Below are 14,365 nucleotides of genomic sequence, written 5' to 3'. Positions count from 1 at the left end.
CCATAAATGCTCTGCTTTCCGAGCACTTTTAATATTACTATTTTTAATGGATACATATGTTATTAATATTAGTCAGGCTAATACTACATCATTAGTATGATTTCTTGTACAGGTTTACGAGGAAGAATCCTACCTCTGCATGATAGACAAAGCCGTGGAATTACGGCTTAAGTCAAATATTTTCAGTGTAAATACGTTTGTTACAAGAAGAATGCATGTTCTATGCCTTACATGCTGCCTATTCTGTCTGCTGTCTTGTCTTGCTGCAAACTAAGAGCTTGTAGCACAGCAAAGAGGTTTTTGTTTATTTTTGTTATAGACGTATAGCAACACCAAAGTGTTCATTCACAGCTTTTTGGTTTGAATTAAGTTGTTTTTCTTGTGAACCATGGAGTTCTTTGAGCGCCATGGTGCTGCGCTTCTTAAATGCATCATATGGCATCGTGAGGTGCCATAGTTCACCTACGTAAGCCCTGTGTATTGTGGCTTCTTTGTCACAGCAGATAGAGCCTTTAATAGGGACTACGTATCAGAATTTATTCAAATTTAGGGACCGTTAATAAAGTTTCAACAATTGTTTACACATTTAAAGTTAATGTCTTTTACTCATCGTTATCATTTTCAGGGTGCTGTCTAGCAAGGAAGAAGTGTTACTGCTGTCTGGATTTATCACAAAGAGGGGCACTCATATGAAACCGGAGAGATGGAAGATCACAAAATCAGAGTTAGTTTGGTTTCCTGTTTACTATCAAAAGAGGATGAAATCGCACAGGTACACACCAACAAGACATTCTGTTGGTCTAACGGCAGGGCACAGAGTGCTGCGCTGGGGCGCAGCCAGACGACACTGGCAGAAGCAAGCAGCCTGAACAGAAGAGGATGCTTTTCCCACGTTCTTGTATGAAACAGAAAATGAAGGTCCTCATGGGCTTAACATGCTTGTACTCTGAAAACACCCCAAGAACACAGAAAATATTTATTTTGTACAGGCACATGACCAAGACCAGCACAAGAGAGTTTTTAGCTTTTATTTTTACCTGAAAAAGTTACATGGTATAAAAGGCAGGGTTATTTCTATAAGCAGGAAAAATGTCCTTTCATTTGTTATGTTCTCAGTAACTGCGTTTTTACACATTGGTTTTGGCATGTGCTATTTCTCTGGCACATACCCAGATACACCCTTTTTTTCTACCCAGAGTTACTGTCTGAATGCATGCTGTGTATTTCCATAGGGCTTCCAGACATCTGGCAGCCCAGTTGAAGCGTACTCCCATCCCCATTTGGTGTATCCCTTCCCTCTGCCTTGCCCTGGGTCCGCATCGGGCTTGTTTGAATTTTCGTGGCAATACGACGTTCTTGACTCCTGTTTGGTTTGCCATTTTCCCTGCAGCCCCAGATCATTTTCTGCAGAACTTTTAGCCGTCCCTTCAGTGTGTTCTTCCTTCCTGAGTGGGATAATTTGCACTTGCCTTTACCTGAGCGCATTGTGATTTCCTCAACCCATTTTTTGGGGGTTGATCAAGATTGAGCACTAGTTCTGTCCTTCAATATATTTGCAGTCTTTCCTGTCATCTGCAAATTTAATAAGCATGCTCTCAAAAATAATTAGGTCAACAGTGAAAATACTGTGAATGAGTGAGTCCGAGATCTGGAAGAGACCTGAAGACCTTTGCTGACTCCTCTGGGAATGGTTTCCAATCATTTTTGCTGAGCCCATATTGCAGTAGCTTTATCCACTCTGTGGCCCAGGTTCATCCTTCCTAACTTTGGAGGCTTAACCTAGAGAGTAGTTGCCTAAGGCTAATTTCATAGTCAATAATTAAGGGAAAGACAGCAGGCCATCCGAGTTGTTCTTTGGAGCTGCCTTTCTCTTTACTGAAAAGAAAGAACACAGCACAACCTTTCTTCTAATTCAGACGCTTCGGTTTGGGTCCGCAAAGTCAATCAGATGAAGTGGGATATGGAATTTTGTTAATTGTAGTGTCAGGGTGGACGGTGTAGAAGGGCAGTGTCAGCAAGACAAGCTATGTCACGTGTGCCGTGTTCCCATTAGTTACAGGTTTTGTCACTGCTGGAGAGGCAGATTAAGTTGGTTTGGCTTGCTCGGGCAAACTGCTTGTTTGCTTTTGCTTCAATTTCTGGTGTTTTGAATATTGTATTGAAAACCATTGAGAATATTTTCAATATTTGTAATAACTTCAGTTTCACTAAACTGACATTGGCTAATGGACATGTAGCAATTCTGCACCAAAACCAGCAAGCTGGAGCAGAAAGTTAAAAAGAGTGATCCCAGAAGATTTCTTTGCTCTATGCTTAATTTAAGACTATCCCCCTCTATGCTTCATTTAAGGCTGGAGTTTTACTGGCAAGTTAAAGCCTCCAGAAAGAGAGACTGACTGTGGAAACAAGCTAACAAAAGTCAGTTCTGAACACAGCTGCAGACTATCAAAAGTTTAATATCGGTTCAAAGACAACTTTTTGTAACTCCACTGAAGATATTATTGGGAATAACAGCATGAAAAGGTGATTTTTTTGACACCGTTATTCTTTCTTAAATGCATTTCTGGAAAACTTGCTAGTGTGCACACAGCTTAACTGGTCTTAGCCATTGAAGTTACGGTTTTCTCAGTGATTACGGTTGTCTGGACAAAAATCCTCATACTACAGAAGTGTTAAAATGACTAAGGGCGTTGGTGTCAGCATAAGGCTGTGGAGAAAGCTTCTCTTCGTGTCATTTTTACATGCATAATAACAGCTGATGCGCAGAATATTTTTAATATCAGAGTGGGAGGATATGAGAACCCCAGGTGCAGTTTCAGAGGTGCAGCTTACAAGCTTAATGGTGTTATTAGAAGCTGAAAATTCACAGCTTTTTGTGTTGGTAATGGAAGTGGGTTTGGACCCCTATGAACAGACATTAACGAATGCATTGCACATTTGCTGGCTGAATCATTTCTCAACGTACCATTCAGCGTACAGTACCTGGTAGCCTCCATGATAAGCTATAGAGCATCAATCACCCATTCTGTCTTTAGAAAATGTAGTAGTTTATTTTGTTTTGGTTTTGTAACCTTTTTTGTGTTTTATATGTTGCACCAATACCTCATTAAAATTGCACACAATTATCTAGATTTCTTTACATTAAGGTAATTTTCAGCACAACCTTAACAAGGACTTTTTTAAAGCAATTTTGACTTGTCTTTAAAAAAAGAAATAAGCAGCCCCATAATTAGAGGCTGAGAGTTAGGTTTGGGTTTGGAAGCTGTATTTTGGTTCAAAGGATTCCTAGTGTCCCATCAGATTCTTTACGGGCCTATTGGCGTATGGTAAAGGTGTCTTGCAATATTAAAACTGAATATCAAATACTGCTAGAAGTGAAATAATGAGCTAAAATTCCTGCTTAACAACTAGGCTTAAGCAATGGTGCCTTATTAATCTCACTATGTTGTGTTGTCAAAAACTAAAGGAAAGCAGTTTGTTGTTTAAAGCTCAAAAATTAGACCTTTCTTAATAACACTAGAATTTTTCAGGCAAAGAACATTTTAATTTATTTCTGGTTATATTAAAGATGAGTGCACTCCTTTGTTGCAGAAGTTTATTTGTATGAGAACGTAGAATAGTGCTTTTTATATATGCTAAAATTATTGGAAAATTTCTAGCAAAAAAAGGACCCATTAACAACAGTCTCCCTTTGGTGGGTGAAGCAAATCAGAAATGGGAACTGGAATAATTTGCAGCATTTGCACATCTGATAATTTGGATGACTACGTGCAGGAACCTAGCAGTCTTTCTCTTACACGTATCTTCCTTTTGCGCTTTGGCCTTTTTACTATTCAATTTTATTTTTATTGAAGTGCCACTTTGTGCAGTTATTCCCTTACAAAAAGAGTTAAGTGGAAATAAATATTAACTACGATTAGAATTAACAATTACATTCAGAGGCTCACAGTAGTAGTAAAAATATATGCTAATTTGTATTCAAATTAAATTACTTCATTATATTCCAAGTATTTGTTTTTTTCTGCCTTTTCAAAAGATGCTCAAATATACTACTTCAGTTTCTCCATTAAATTTGAGCTTGCATCCAAAATTAATCAGATATTTCATCTTTTTGGGCTTGGTTTTTAGCCAATTGGTGGGACTGCTCTTCTATTAAAACCTGTAGCAGTAGAAGCTAACCCCATTCAGATGAATAAAAGTGAGAAGATTAAATATTTGCAGCAACTCATGTTTTTCCACCATGTAGCATCCTGACATTTCTTTGTGAAGGAAAGAATGTGTCGGGGTTATCATTAGCATGACTTCTCCTTGAAAGTCAGGAATAACATCTGTCATTCTGCCAGTCTTCCCATTAACTACCTGAGCAAATGCAGCGAGAAGATTTCATTACCTTCAAGAGACTACCTCTGGTTTTATTTAGGTTTATTCTTTGCTAGACTTTTTAACAATAGCAGAAAGGTAGCTGGAATCCTGTCTGATTTACATCTCACTGAATTTCTGTGCGCTTAATCCAATTAAAACTGGAAGGAATGTTGCCAATATGTCAACAAAAATGCAACAAAGCGATGGGAGGGTTGGTTTACAGAAATTCCTGAATTCCTTTGTCTTGACCAAATGAAAGAAAATTGTTCTTGTAAGACAAGTGCATACTAAAAGGATTAACTCTGATAAACTGACTTTTGTGTTCAGATAAAAGCCAGTCTGAACACTAGGAGAACATTTTTCAATCAATTTCTTAAAAGCAGCTTTGCATTTAATTAGAGACAAGTCTGTTTAAAAGCTGAGGGGGGGGCGTTAGTGCACTAAAACGCAGAGCCTGGGCCTCTTAATGGTGTGGAGTGCACTGTAAATGTGGTTTTAAAGTCCTTATGCGCTAAGCTGGATGCTGCTGTGCAGAGGGGCCATGCCTCTCCATCTCACTCCTGGCTGTTTGCTCCTACCAGGGCTGATGCTCAGCTCTAGGGTAAGCCAGGAGAGTTTAGGGAGTTAAGCTGGCAGAAAATGAACCTTAGCCCCCCCACAAAAAGTGGGACCGGCCAAACAGCACAGCTGGTAGAAGGTGCAAGTATATAACTGGAGATGGGAGTGTCCCTTTTGGAGTCAGCCCACAGTTAGACCACATTGTCTGTATCGTAAAAACCCACGTAGATGGTGTAAATCAGGATGATGTAAGCGATTACTCAGATACTATATAAGTCAAAAAGCAGTTCATTTTAGAAAATCTAGTTTTAAAATCTCACATAAAGATAGTCTTTGGAATATATGTATAACATATATTGAAATACATAACAGATATGTGGAATATATTACATATATGGAATACCTAACATATATGTGGAATATATATGTAACATGTTTATGATACACGACAGGCATAGCAGAATTTGCAGAGAAAATATGGGTTAATTGGCATAAAGTATTAGTGGTACAAAAGCATATACTCAATTTTATGCATGTTCTTACATGCTTTGCTGAGTTGGGATTATGGAGAACACCCTCTGGTCATGTGTCAGAACATCGGTTAAATCTACATAAATCAATACCATGTCAGCAGTTTTCTAGATTAAATTATATGACTAGAAGTTTGGAGACTACTTTTTACAAGTATAGGCCTAAGAAAACAAGCAACTTTTATAATGTTTAATCTCACCTTGGACTCTGAATATTTGTTAATACAATTCTTTACTAAGCAATTTCATTCTAAAATGTATAAAATCTGAATAAGTATGTTAGTTTGCAAATTGTTCAAAACCTGCAAGACAGCGTGTTTAATAGAATACCTAAAACCAGGGGAAACCATGACATATGCTCAGTTGTAGCCAGGAGGTTTTACTTATACATTCAACTAATGATTACACCAAGTAAGTATAAAAAACACATTCTGCAGTACCTGTAATTTGTCTAAAAAGGCAAGCAGAGTGTAAAACCTCTAAAGAAAGATCCTGATACTTAACTGCAGAGCACAAAGATTTGGGAACCAATAGGCCCAAATAGCATAATTTGGTGAAAGATTGGTCATATTGCTGCTGATCTTGAACAGGATGATCTGTGGGCAAGCTACACGTCATTGCATCTGTAGCCAAAGTAATCAATTCCCAGATAACGGGAGAATTGACTTTAGTTTGTTAGAAGTCAGAACTAATACTAATACGCTGCAAGTCAATACCATTTGCATTACAAATGACTGGTTTATTGCAAGATATGGAGAAAAATGTACAGCATGAAGCTATGTTCCCAAACAATGTATGAACTCAAAGCGTAATTGCTTTGTAATTAAATTTTCAGATATATTTTTGTTTTCTTGTCACTTCATCATGTGTATATGCATGAACGTCCATTTGCGGAAGCAACTGATGAAATTTGGTAACAATACATTAATTTAAATTGTGTGTGACTTTTAAATAATATGCAAATAGGAAAAGGAAGGAGCAGTGAAATCCGTTACTGCAAATTGTTTGTTTTGAATTGTGACATCAAAAGTTGATGATGAAGGATTGCAAAGCGTGGTGCCTAGCATCGTCAGAGGAGATTGCGATGTGAATGAACAGTAGCAGCATATACTGACTGCGACCAAGTAATTCATAATATGGATTCTGTTCTGCTCTGAGACGACGTACATACCAAATCATAGCAAATTATTTCACCTTTCTAGGGCACCAACTCCATGCATGCAGAAGAAGGCGTTATAATACTGCCACATTCCAGCCAGAGAGTGCCGGTGGCCAATTTCTACTTGCTGTAAGGAGAAGGCTTTTGCCCAGATTCCCAGGAAAAGCTTCACATCTCCAGGTCTGTGAATTTGGAATAGAATAAACACGTAGCAGTGTGAATTTGTAGAGCTAGCTGTTATTCAATATTCTGTTTTCTGTTTGTTAGAATTGTACAAAGCTTGGTGCATGAGCTGATGCAGGGTTAGACTTGGCTGGGGACCTGTGGTGCAGCAGGACAGCAGCAGTTCCCAAGGACTGCATATGCCTTCGGAAGTAGCTTAGGTACTCCCACGCTAGGATACCGCGGTTTGGGAATCCCTGTCCAATATTTATAGTGTGTTTTGAAATAATATTTTGAAATGAAATGCGAGAGTTTGAAGAGCTGGTTTTTAAGGAAAGCAAGAAAATAAAGTACCTCTCTTCCCCTGAAGTGAATCATCCTCCCCTCCCCACTTTTGAAAAAAAAAAAGAAAAACCAAGTAGAATTTAATGTGAGTAAAACCCATATAAGATTTCCCAGTCACGTAGAGTAATTTATGGAAAATTTTATAAATAAGAGCTGCAAATGATTGGGTGCTCATTTTCTGTCAATCTCAATCGGGAGTTCTGTCACTGATTTATAGATGGCTGGGATCTTACCTTCGGAATCAAAAGCGCATTAAAAATTATTTTGTAGGCTTTACAGCAGCCATAAAATTCTTGATTGAATTCTGTCTGATTTCCGTAAAGTCCAGAGGACTCTTCGATATAATAAATGCCTTCTAATTGATTTGCCTGAACTAAGAAATATGAGTTAGGCTAAGGCCTGTGAATATTTACCCCCGAAGATTGTTTTCTGGTAAAGCATAATTCTTCATTTATTGATAGCAATTACCACTGAATTTTGTGGCCTGAATTTTCTATTGCAATTGACAGATAAATCATAAAGTTGAAAAGTGCATGATGTTCTTTAGCAGGGAATAAACACCAGCGCTCTATAGCTTTAAGATTATATTTGACCTTATTACAGAGAGATCAGCCAACTTGGAAATAAGCAACTACTAAGCAGGGGCCATAATTTTAATACTGGTTTCTTGCTCGGAAGAACAGCCTGCGCTCTGTTGCCACAGCTGCCTAATTGACGTTTGATCACACAGCTGGATCACGCACCAGTGACCGCTTCGCAGCTTTGGCAGCTCATTGCTGCTACACTAACTTTTTGTTTCTCAATCATAAGCAAATTAAAGCCGGCAGCTGCAAAATCATCAATAGGTTAAATTCATTAGCTGTTCTCGGTATGAAATAAACAGGAAAATGAAGCTCTCCTTGGTTTTAATTAGTTCTTATAAAAGTTGGCAGGGAAACAAAGACATTTGTACACTCCTTTATTTTTATAAGAGACTTGCCCGAAAGAAAAACCTCAGACATGTAATTTCCTTTTTTTTTCTTTCTTTTTTTTTTTTTTTTTTTTCTTTTTCCTCCTCCGCTGCTTAATGCTCTCAGTCAGAGGCTTAACCCGGCACCCTCCCTCCAAGGGCAGAGAGGAAGGTGGTTTGGCAAGGGGTTAGGGTTTGTCTCTGTTGTGCGGATCAGGGCATGTTCCGGGGAGGCAGCACAAGCCGTTTCCACAGCGATAGGCCACATTCCCTATTTACAGTCTCCCGTCCGGGTAATTCATCCCCAGGAGAAGCCTTCTCTGAGGGATGCGGTTCTGCAATCATTACCGCTGGCTCTGGGCCATGCCACATCACCCAGCGCTACAAATTTGATCTGGATCAGGTGTGGGCACACGATTACATTTTTTGTCAAATTAGCAGAGCGCTTCATGAGGGTTTTATGCCGCCCCCTCTGCTTTTATCCTGGCTGCAGGGGAACCAGGCGGTTCCGGAATGACCAAGGGGCTAGGGCTGTGTGGCCGACCCATGCCTGTTGTAGCAGACATCCCGCCGGGGCAAAGTTAACCCGTCAAAGTTTTGTTTGAACAAATTGAATTGGCAGAGAGTGTTTCAACGGGAGTGGCATGTTGTGTCACGCACCCTGTGGCACTGTAAAGCTGGCAGTGATGGCCTCCAAAATATTTAATATGCTGCCAAATATTGGCCTGTCCTATAGTCACAAACTAGTCCAGAGGAGTTTTAATTCTTCTAATTCATGCTGCTTCCCACAGAATTCACTTGTGTTTTGCACTTGTATGGTATTCTTGGTACCACTTGTGTGGTATTCTTGGTACCGCTTGTATGGTATTCTGGCCCTTCTATACTTTTTAAGGTGTAGTTTTGTGGTGAGCTGAAGACAATGTAAGACTTTATTGCTGATGAAAAGGTGTGATGTCACCACTTCCATTGCATCAGCTCTAGTAGTGATGCCAGTCATGGAGTGAGTCAGACTACCAAGTTGATTTAACTGAAAACGAAGGATGAAAAAATTATAGTAAGAAAAAAAAAAAAGAGTGAAAGGTTGGACCGCTCCTCTGCTGGCAGCCCTCAGGTTGACTTGAGCCAACTGTAAGCCCACAGGTTCAGACTTTTGAGCTTCAGCTCTGAGTATGTCCTAGATGAAAGGTCTTGTCATAATAAGGGGAAAAAAAAAACCCTGAAAGCAGTTGTGATAAATGGTTAACCACGAAGCTACTAATTTACTGAAGCATTAGTCTGCTGATTTATTGGGAAATATTTCCAGTGGCTTTTTCTACACCTCATATGGGGAGAATAGCATTTGTGTTTATGGTTTTGCTTCTTCACTTTATTGGTGAAATATTTCTGCTAATTAAAAATATTTTTAGGAATTTTTACTTTCTCTCAGTAAATGACATTCAGAAAAAAATTATACCTGAGACTTCTCTCTTTTCAACTATTAATCTTTAATTCCTCTACTCCTGGGATTGCATATTGCTTTAATTCTTTGATTTTTAACTCAACCACTGACCAGACATTCCTATCTGGATCTAAATAGCTAGATAAGGTAGTTACTCGTCAGCACTTTAGAAAGAGTTTACCTTTCTCAGCCATCAATTAAGTGAGCATTTCTAAGACAGGGTAATAAATCCTCTGTGAGGATTAATGAAGCTTTAAAAAGGAATGGCTACTGACTGCCATCCCCCTTGCTGCATCCCCTCCCTCCTGGGATCTATGGAGGTAAGGAACCAGCTTGCAGGAATTTGGGAGAGAATAGTTAGGGGGTTGGTACAGGATGGAACTGAGGACAACGTTGGGGATTTCAGCAAAGAGCTTGCTTAGCCAAAGACTGCAGGAGGTCTCAAAGCGTGGCTTAGGAAAACTGCGTGAAGGAGGAACAAGTGGAGAGAACCGTTAGGAGCTGGAGAAAGGTTGTACCTGGTGGGGAGGACTGAAAGCAGCGGTTGATTCCCAAGGAGCAGGTACCAAGAAGCTGTGGTACTGCCATTTCCTAATCTGTTTTTGGTAAAATGAGCTTAAAAGTAGTTCAAAGCACTCATTTGTACTGTTCAAGCGAATCTTACTGGTTCTTAGCTGTAGCTGATTAGCCTGTGCTAAAATGAATAACCCTGCTACCAAAACTGTGGGTTTGTTAACTTATGATAGGAAGTGGTAGAATAATGCCTTACAGTGCTACAGCTGTTTGCAAAATAAATTATCAAGGCATGGCCTAAATAAGAAATTCGGGGACTCTCTTGCTTCATTTTTACTTGAAGCCCTAGATAACTCACCTCTGAGTTGTCAAAGCTATATAAACTAGACATTTCCTATCCTTTGCTTTTCAGAAAGAAATTTAAATTAAAGCCAGAGAGATTATTGCTTTACGTCTTAGTTATGGCTACCTCTTTGACCCACTTTACGTTAGGGAGGATAGACAGACGTTTCTTCTAAACCACAGATGAAAATAAAATTCCCAGTGTTCCACTGAGTATCCTGTTGAAAAAAATTAAGTATATTATGTATTACTATTTACTATTATGTAAAACTTCATTTTAAAGCCTCTAATTTAATTTCTAGGAAAAAAGTGTTTATACTATGTCACTTAGGTAGTCCACGAAGCCTTTGAACTGCATTTGCTGGAATGAGCTAGGAAGTTACAGTTCTGGATCACTTCTCTGTGTCAAGTTGACCACATAAAGGCATGAGCAGTTTGGGTACACAACTGACTGTTCACTTAAGGTTCGTATTTCTTGAGTCTGCTACTTTTTCCAGTACTGCAGTTGTGGAAAGATATTAAAAACCCAGCATATATTTAAATTGAGATATTCCATGTGAATAGTAACAGAAGGTCACAATATGTTCAGAGAATTCAAATATATGAATGTTCTCTTATGAATACTTAGTTCTTGTATAGATGGAGTTGCAGATGGGTTACCAGATGGAATACCTTCCTTCCAATATAGTTATACGTATTTAAAAACAGATGCAATGCAATCATATTATTTAAATCAATTCTGTTATTACTTTTGAAGCCATAATGACAGTAACTATTCTGTAACAGAGAAATGTGGCAAGAGGAATGTAATTTCTTGCTGTGGAATTATTGGGCTTGCTGAGATCTCAAAAGGCTGCTCTGAAGAAAGGACCTTAAACCAATTCTCTCTTCTCTAGGAGATTGTTTGAGTATCTAATAGGTAGCATGCACTAGATGTTCAGGAGCATATGGAGCAGAACTGGCTAAAGAAGAAATGACAAGAACATCATTTTGGGACATAGCTGCCTCAGAAGTACTCTTCCCCTGTTAACAAAAATCAGTCCCTGTGCCTGAGCCGGAGGCCCAACACATCGTGGCAGAAGCATCCTTTTCCACTTGCTCAGTCTTTTGCCCTTTGATTAGCTTGCTCAGCTGGGTGTTATTAAGGTTGACATCACCATAGCACAATATTCGAAAATAAAACAAAAGATAGATCCTGCCCAAAGAGTGAAAAAGCAGTACACACTACCACCCTTTCTCAGTGTACATATTCTCTCATCTCATCAGCCTACCTGACATTACTCATATCCTCATGCTTTAATTGTTTTGGTTCTTTTTCTCTTTCAAACTGACATTCATTCCCCTGTGAAAAGTCATCAACTAGCAAGAGCTCGTGTTTCGGTCTCCTCACCTGCTGCGCTTCTCTTGTCATTTCTGGTCAGTTACCAATATAAATTTCAACATCCTAGCTAATGTCCTTACCACCTTTTTGGTAGAACAAGGGACATACATTAGTAAAAATAGAAATCACACTGGGGAAGTTTTGGGGAAAGGAAGCAGGGCCACCTAGAGCCAGTTGCCCAGGACTATGTCCAGGCGGCTTTTGAATATCTTCAAGGATGGAGACTCCACAGCCTCTCCGGGCAGCCTGTGCCAGTGCTCGGTCACCCTCACAGTGAAAAAGTGTTTCCTGATGTTCAAAGGGAACCTCCCGTGTTTCAGTTTGTGCCCGTTGTCTCCAGTCCTGTCACTGTGCACCACAGAAAAGAGCCTGGCTCTGTCCTCTTTGCACCCTCCCTTCAGGTATTTACATACATTGATGAGATCCCCCTGAGCCTTCTCATCTCCATGCTGGACAGTCCCAGGTCTCTCAGCCTTTCCTCGCAGGGGAGGTGCTCCAGTCCTTTCATCATCTTCGTGGCCCTTCCCTGGACTCTCTACAGTATGTCCATGTCTCTCTTGTACTGGCAGGCCCTGATCTGGACACAGTACTCCAGGTATGGCCTCACCAGTGGTGAGTAGAGGGTAAGGATCACCTCCCTTAACCTGCTGGCTTTACTTAAGTACGTCAGCAAAATAATTTATTTCAGTCCCCAAATTCCTCTGAGTAAATTCAGAGATTTTCTTTCCCTGTCACTATTGGCAGAAAGAGTCAGAAGCTGTAGGTTCTCCATGAAGGTCAGGAGTGCCCCGTCTGACCACTTGTACCTCCTTCATGCTTTGGTGATGTCGATATTAACACCGCTAGATCCAACAAACTAAGAAAACCATTCAGCTTTTAAAAATCATTGTGCCTTGCCTTGGAAGCTAAAAATTCACACCACTGTTGAGCAATGATGCCAGTCCTTTCATGCATTTCAGCTCCAGGCTCTTAGTTCCTGAACTTGCTATGAGCCAGGAAAAGGAGGGAGCGGTGGGAGGAAGGACCGGAGTGACTCAGAGTTCCTCAACCTTTAGCTCTGGTTGTGTGTAACCGTAGGCTTCTGAAGCAACCCTGGACCTCCTGCTCTGTCTGGGCCATGTTTCAAATTTTTGTAGGCTGATATGCAACTTTACCTTTCCAGACATGTTCCGATTTGTCTGTTTTGAAATGCAGGCAACATATAAATGAAAGGTAAAGTGTAAGGCCGTTTAGATAGAAGGTCCTTTGGGAATAGGACTGTCTTTTAGTTTTGTTTTGCCTGCCTTTTAGTTGTCTGCCACAGGGAGGTTGTGGTGCGCTATTAGGTGTTACGATACAAAAAAAGTACAAATTAATGAAAAGAGTGAATAGGTATTAAATTTTATATTTCATTCTTCTAAATTATATAGCTGAACTGACAAAAGAGTTAAGGCAATTCATTAAAGTTTGAGTCTTTTAAAGATTCGTTAGAATGTGCTTAGGATATAGAATCCCCAAAGAAAAAAAATAAATAGATTTGCAGAGATAGTGTTCATTTCTTTCAAACAAAACAGTAGTGCTTATAAGAAAAGCCATGTAGGTTACAGAGCAGCGTTAGCTCAACACACCAGAGGGAGCTGTATTCCCACAGAACTGTAGGTCTAGGGATGTGACAAGACTGCAGAACAGCAATGTTTTTCTTGATAATAGGATGTATATAAGTACAGAGGATTTGAGTAACCTCAAAGTGATTTTATTTTCTTCCTTTTATATTTTTTCCCCTTCATTTCTTCTTACTATTAAAAAGTGGACTTTTTGTTTTGTTTTGTTTTGTTTTGCCAGAATGATGAAGTCATTTCAAAGATTGAGATCATGCAAGATGATTGAATTATCTGGTTTGTTGTGTTCACACAATGTAATAAATAGAATAGAATTAGCTGTACCTACTCTGTTGTTAATGTCCTGGGAAAGATATTTTGACAATGCTATTTTGCCTTCTCATAACTATGAAAAACACCGACATTTTAGGTTGAAATGTGCCTTGCCTTGTCCCCATCCAAGGCTGAAATTTGAGGGAATGTTTGAAATTAAAGAATATACCTAAGAACAAGAGAAATGTTAAAATCACATGCTTCACATTAAAAAGCATCCACTTAATTTTTTTTCTATCGTTGTCATACTGTTGCTTCCTTATTCATAAATAGTGTTTTTATATGATTGTAATTAATTATGCTTAGGTTTTGTTTGTTTTTTTTTTTTTAATTGATTCATAGTTCCAGTCTTGCAGTTGAATCCAAGCACAAACTCACTGACTCTTGCCAAAGCAGACTTTACTGGGTTATGGGGCTCTGTGAGTCCATGTGCATGACTTTAATCTACATAAAAGTAGATCACGTGTTCTGGGTGTACTGGGTGTCGTGGCAAGATTTTGGTAGCAGGGCGCTGGAGGGACGCCCCTGAGGGACGAGGTCAGGGGCTGGTTACAGCTGGCTCTAGGACAGACCCACCGCATATCACAGATGGAAATACTTGACGTGGTTATGATTTAGCAGCGATTCAAAATTTATTAATGATGTAAGGTAGATCAAGAGGTTGAAATTTTAGCATCACTTAGTCATTGACTGGTTTAGAGGTTTACAAAGTGAGT

At 39.4% G+C, this 14,365-nt stretch overlaps 1 long non-coding RNA gene across 1 annotated transcript; it reads left to right on the top strand.

Moving 5' to 3' along the window:
• The first annotated feature begins 6,679 nt into the window (after nt 1–6,679).
• On the top strand, nt 6,680–13,659 carry LOC128905735 (uncharacterized). The gene is made up of 3 exons (XR_008464958.1): nt 6,680–6,789; nt 10,690–10,822; nt 13,561–13,659. It is a non-coding gene; the product is annotated as an uncharacterized LOC128905735 (long non-coding RNA).
• Nucleotides 13,660–14,365: the final 706 nt, after the last annotated feature.

The sequence above is a fragment of the Rissa tridactyla genome, chromosome 2 (genome assembly GCF_028500815.1).
Source record: "Rissa tridactyla isolate bRisTri1 chromosome 2, bRisTri1.patW.cur.20221130, whole genome shotgun sequence".
Taxonomy (NCBI): domain Eukaryota; kingdom Metazoa; phylum Chordata; class Aves; order Charadriiformes; family Laridae; genus Rissa; species Rissa tridactyla.
The sequence above is the reverse complement of the archived record's forward strand: the minus strand, read 5'-3'. Positions and strand labels throughout refer to the sequence as shown.